Genomic DNA, 6,671 nt, shown 5'->3' on the forward strand with positions numbered 1-6,671 from the left:
TGTTTTTCTGTCAATATGGGGTGCTGTGTGTACATTAATGAGGAAAAACAATTAACTTAAATGATTTTAGCAAATGGCTGCAATATAACAAAGAGTGAAAAATTTAAGGGGGTCTGAATACTTTCCGTACCCACTGTATATATATATATATATATATATATATATATGTGTGTGTATATATACATACATATATATATTTATTATTATTATTATTATTATTTTTTTTTTTTAGGGTTCATTCAACCATTTGTTCCTCTGGGAGCTTCAGCAATTTTGCCCTGTTATGTTGATGAACTCTTACTAATGGAGGGTCTGAAGGTGGAATGGAGAAGAACAGACTCAGAGACTCTGGTTCATCTGTATCAAGATGGTGAGAGTCGATCGCAGCAGGGTTATCTTGATAGAGCTCACTTCTTTAGTGATCCGATTCAACATGGAAACTTCTCCCTCCGTCTGGACGATCTGAAAGCTGAAGATGAGGGAGAATATACATGTAAAGTTTACAGTCAGCAGGACCATTTATTTTCAACTAAAATCATTTTGGAAATGGGTAAGTGAATAGATACATTTATAACTGTTACTAGTAAGAATTGAATTAGAGAGCTCTCTAATTGGCATTGTTACAAGTGATAATTTAATTGTAGAGCTCTCTTATTGAATTGTTACTAGTAAAAATACAATTATGACAAGTAACGCTGGGGATATTTTAAGCTAAAACGGCTTGCCATAGGCGGCTGCAGTGAGGGGAGGAGTGAAATAAGTGCAAGCAAGACAGACAGTTCTGCCCTCTCGAAGCACAACAGATACCTACGAGATCAAAGGCGGATATTGCGTTATTCTCACTCATGCGCCCACTTTTTTGCGTTTTTTAAAACTGTGGTGAGAACTAATTGAAACAGGGGGTTTCATGACCCTTTAAAGCTTTAATACAGTATACGGCAACCGCACATGCATCCATTTATAACTCTTTTTATAGCTATGTGAAAATAAGTGTATAAATGGAACAGTTCATTGTTGGAGCTGAGCTGAATGAGAGAGAGAGAGAGAGATGCAGAGCAGGGGGACACGGGGAACAGTATTAAGAACCGCTGCTTTAGAATATTGATTTTGAAACTTGTGAATCCATTAGAATCATTAGAAGACAGAATCGTGATTCATATATGAATAGATTTTTTTCGTGCATGCCAAGTTTTCTTCCTCTTCTCTAAAGCAGCACAACATGGCCTCACCCCCTTTGCTGCATGTTCCCGAGGGCGGGGTTTATCTGGGTTTGTGACATCACAAACCCGTGAAGTAACTCGTTATAGTCCTTACAAGCCATTTTTGTAGGCATTAAACTGCCATAATTTTAAAAGACGATATCTCCGTTTGCATTTAACTTTCAGCGTCGTAACTTTGGAGATATTGTTTATGCTCAAACAGCAACATTACACACTAAGTACCGTTAAATCGCAATCAACCACCCCTTTAAAAATTGTGCATCTTTTTTTAAACCAACAAATGACACTTGCTTTGTTTTATCTACTGACATTTAGGCATTTTTAAAAGTGGCTTAAGTGTCTCGATACTCTTTGTGGCTGCGATACTTGTTCAGTTTGAAAGAACAACAAAAATAGAAGAAATATAAATGATCAGCAATGCCACAAAAATTATCCTTTATAATAGCTAAACAACAAAAAATAAAAAGTAATTATTATATAATGATTATAGAACATTTAAGCTGTTGACGGGTTAAAGCTTTTATTGAATTGTCCTTGGTTTTTCTTTCTCTCTAGGCGATTATCACTCTTTGCTTTTTCAAGGTAAGTGAAAAATAAAAGAAAACTGAGCCTAACCTGTACATGATTATCATTTGGTTGATTATGTCTAGTATGTGCCACTGCTCCACAAATTCACTCTCTTTCCATTCCCTGATAATAAAGTAATGCTTTAGACGTACACCAAGACTTTTCAGGTCATGTAGAATCAGCTATCTGTGATCCATTTAATTTGTCTTTCATTGCTGCAGCGCACTGTTTTCCTGCGAACTGACAATCCGGAATGTATATCAACTATAAATGTATGTTTTAATGTGGCATATAGCACAATGAGTTTTTACAGCAATTAGCAGATTTTTTTCTAAATGTCCAACAGCAGTTTATGTTTCTGCTGCTCTGTTGTGACTCTTGTTTTCACTTTATTATCAGAAGTTTGACCCAAATGTCCGAATTACTGATTTGTAAAATGTTGGAAACTGTTAATTTAGAGTGTTTGTTATATACAGCAAATGCATTATGCAGAAATACAGGGATTTTGCCTTGTCTCTAGACACAATGGTTCATCTTCATGTACAAAATGGCATTCAACCTTTAACAGAATTTCATATTATGAACAAAATGTCTTTTCAGTTTCTGGGCTCACTGTGCGCAGTCCTTCTGGCCCAGCAGTTGTTCGTCTGGGATCTTCTGGTAACTTTGCAGATATTGTTTATGCTCAAACAGCAACATTACACACTAACTACCGTTAAAAAAGTGAAATCGCAATCAACCACCCCTTTAAAAATTGTGCATCTTTTTTTAAACCAACAAATGACACTTGCTTTGTTTTATCTACTGACATTTAGGCATTTTTAAAAGTGGCTTAAGTGTCTCGATACTCTTTGTGGCTGCGATACTTGTTCAGTTTGAAAGAACAACAAAAATAGAAGAAATATAAATGATCAGCAATGCCACAAAAATTATCCTTTATAATAGCTAAACAACAAAAAATAAAAAGTAATTATTATATAATGATTATAGAACATTTAAGCTGTTGACGGGTTAAAGCTTTTATTGAATTGTCCTTGGTTTTTCTTTCTCTCTAGGCGATTATCACTCTTTGCTTTTTCAAGGTAAGTGAAAAATAAAAGAAAACTGAGCCTAACCTGTACATGATTATCATTTGGTTGATTATGTCTAGTATGTGCCACTGCTCCACAAATTCACTCTCTTTCCATTCCCTGATAATAAAGTAATGCTTTAGACGTACACAAGACTTTTCAGGTCATGTAGAATCAGCTATCTGTGATCCATTTAATTTGTCTTTCATTGCTGCAGCGCACTGTTTTCCTGCGAACTGACAATCCGGAATGTATATCAACTATAAATGTATGTTTTAATGTGGCATATAGCACAATGAGTTTTTACAGCAATTAGCAGATTTTTTTCTAAATGTCCAACAGCAGTTTATGTTTCTGCTGCTCTGTTGTGACTCTTGTTTTCACTTTATTATCAGAAGTTTGACCCAAATGTCCGAATTACTGATTTGTAAAATGTTGGAAACTGTTAATTTAGAGTGTTTGTTATATACAGCAAATGCATTATGCAGAAATACAGGGATTTTGCCTTGTCTCTAGACACAATGGTTCATCTTCATGTACAAAATGGCATTCAACCTTTAACAGAATTTCATATTATGAACAAAATGTCTTTTCAGTTTCTGGGCTCACTGTGCGCAGTCCTTCTGGCCCAGCAGTTGTTCGTCTGGGATCTTCTGGGGTTCTGCCCTGTTATGTTAACAAACGTTTATTAGAGCAAATTCGGAAGGTGGAATGGAGAAGAACAGACTCAGAGACTCTGGTTCATCTGTATCAAGATGGTGAGAGTCGACCAGAGTCCCAGCAGCAGGATTATCATGATAGAGCTCATTTCTTTACTGATCAGATTCAACATGGAAACTTCTCCCTCCGTCTGGACAATCTGAGAGCTGAAGATGAGGGACGATACACCTGTAAAGTTTACAGACAGGAGGATTCTGTGTCCTTAGCCAAGTTAAATTTGGAACTGCGTCTACTTGGTAAGTCAACCCATACAAAAAGGTGTTGTGTGTGTGTGTGTTTGTTGGAATGAATTCAGCGATTCACACTTTATGTCCTGTATCATTTTTATCTTTGGGTTTGTGTGTTTGCATGTCTGTGCCAACACATGCCACTGAAATGGCTGTGGCCTCTAGGCTATTGTAGACAAATGAACTACAGTAGTAAACCAAAAAGCTATTACTGTCACAAGGCCGTGGCGGCAAATATAACCCAGTCACAAGTGACACGTTTACTAAATCACCACCAAGTGGCACAAAGGAACGGTTGACACCAATAGTCACTTTTCCACTGCCGGGCCAGTGTGAGCCAGGGCTAACAACAACCTTCCCTTAACATGCCTCCCTTCACTTTAAGTGACTTCACTTTAAATAATTATACATATTAGTTTGATTGCATAACTAATGTGCACTTCTGACACAAATCATTTTTTTTATTGTAAATCATTGGTATGCAGGCAAAAATATTGATGCTGGAGTCTTTCTAAAGTCTTCATGTAAGGACCAAATGTCTGCTTCTGTCATGTTCGTTACATTAGAGAACACACTTGTTCAGTTGTGGCTGCTCCATTTATTTGTGATCACGGAAATGCACAAAACAACTCCATTAGTCCATTTAAGTCAAAAGGCGAACACAATAGGAAAATACTGATAAACCCTCATAATATGTTTGCGTCAAATTTCTTTAAAAAGAATGAGCATTTATGTTAATATTCCACAAAATAATATAATCTGAGGATGTTTGAGCACTGCCTCGTCTTACTATACTGTTATCCTTTTAGCCAAAGCAGCAAAGCAATTTATATACCAATGGTTAGCATACATAGCCTTTAGCGTCACATATAATACATTTCTACCGCATTCAATGAATGGAATTTCCATAGGATAGCAAAAGTTATTTCAGATACTTGCTGTTTTAAATGTTTAAAATGCTAATGTCAGCTGGTGTCTTGATGTGAAAACATGGGGAATGAACAGCGGTGCCGACAGTCTCCTAACTCAGATAAACTTGGTCTTTGTTCATGACATGGGGCTTTGGTCCTCAAGCCCCAGTTGACCCGCTTTGGACCAAGGTAATCGGCAGGCCGAAAATGCCTGGCCATTGGCCCCGAGGAAGCCCCAACAAGGCACAATCAAGCCCCAGAAGTGACAGTGGAAACACGACTAGCCCTGGCATGCACTATCATGCCCACTTTTGGCCCGACAGTGAAAGATCGCTTCATCTGGAAAGCGTCTGCTGTGACATCTTTAAGACATCAGTTTTACATACATTCTAAATCATAAACATCTTAAAGATGTCTTCTAAACATCTATTTGACATTGATTGGAAACGTCTCTAAATTTGCTTCTGTGAATATGAATTATTTGAACTACAGTGTTTCCTTAAGTTATCTGCTGGCTGCAACTGTCAAATCTAGCCTATTGGCAAGGCAAAGTTGACTGCTACTTGTGAAAATGTTATTTGATGCGCTCGACTGAGAACTTGTAGAAGTCTGGTTTAAACAGCAAGAAAAAAGGTTGAGTAAACTCTGGCACTGTAAAAATAACCACAATGTTTCTGGATCTGCACTGCTGCTCTGCCTACAGAAATATAGTTAAATGTATGTGAGGTTTAAGACGTTACCTGAAAAGTATCTGAAGTAAGGAAAAAGTAAGGGAAATATTCTCATTGGCTTCATTAACATCCATTTTGGGCTTTTATTGTTACATATCTAAAATCATTATTACGTTTCATTCAGACATAATTTTTTATTTTCTCTCTAGATTCATTTTTCCATCTTTAGATGTTTCTAGTCGTCTGTCCAAATATCATCATGTTCTTTGCTTTTGCCTTGTGGGGTGTTTCTGAAGGTGAGTGTTTCTAATTACTATATGAAGAGTTTATTTGCAAAACCAGATAACTCCGTTTTTTAAAATGTTCAAAAATCATGTTTTTTATTATGTTATCATGCTTTTATTGTGTTTCATTGCATTAGTTATCTTTTTTAAAAGTTATTTTTACTTAATCAAAATAACCCAACTGCAGTTTGATTGAGATTAATTGGAATGCACAATGAAAAAACATGATATTTGAAAATGGTCAAAAACGGAAACGATTAGCAATAAGTTGCATATGAACTCTTCATATGATAATATAAATAATATAGCTACTTAATTACAAGAAGTGTGCTCTTGTTTGTAATAAGAAAAAAAGCTTTCGTTGTGTTGCAATGATCATAATCACACTCTTTCAGCCATACACAGTATGCGTTTGTATATCATTGAATTCAAGATATCTGTTTTTGTTTCAGGATCTGTGAATGAGTCAGTTTGTTGTTGTGCTCTTTATTTTCTGAGGCCTCTCATTTTACTCTGGGCTTTTCCATATGTGAACGAGTTCACAGGTATAATTCATTTGATCTGTTTATTAGAGGAGGTCAGAAAACTAATTATAATGTCCAAAGTATTCATTGTGCGAGTGATTTACCAAAAGAAAATTGATTAAAACTTTCATTAAATATTGTTTTAGTGGCATTTGTGTTTCTGTATGTTGATTGTTGTGTGTGATATTGTGATTCTAATCATTAAATACTTTTTCATGTACAGGCAACATTAAAACATGGATTCTGAAATACAGTTATTTAGCAGAATATTTCGTTCTCTCAGTTGTTGTTTATTCAGGTATGCAAAGAAAAATGTCAATCAACTGTCCTTATCATGAACACTTTAAAGTGCACATTAACCGAAAAATTGTTTTATTATGCAGCAAATCTATAACAATAACATGACAAATCACAACATGCAGAAATATTAAGCAGCTCTACATGATACATGATTTATTAGTATGACAGATCCTGTGT

The 6,671-nt window shown here is 35.8% G+C and overlaps 1 pseudogene; it reads left to right on the plus strand.

Annotated features, from left to right (window-relative positions):
- LOC107601555 (uncharacterized) overlaps window positions 1-6,671 on the plus strand; it is a 22,592-nt pseudogene that overhangs the window by 3,232 nt on the left and 12,689 nt on the right.

Source organism: Sinocyclocheilus grahami, unplaced genomic scaffold (assembly GCF_001515645.1).
Source record: "Sinocyclocheilus grahami isolate Dianchi unplaced genomic scaffold, SAMN03320097.WGS_v1.1 scaffold307.1, whole genome shotgun sequence".
NCBI lineage: Eukaryota > Metazoa > Chordata > Actinopteri > Cypriniformes > Cyprinidae > Sinocyclocheilus > Sinocyclocheilus grahami.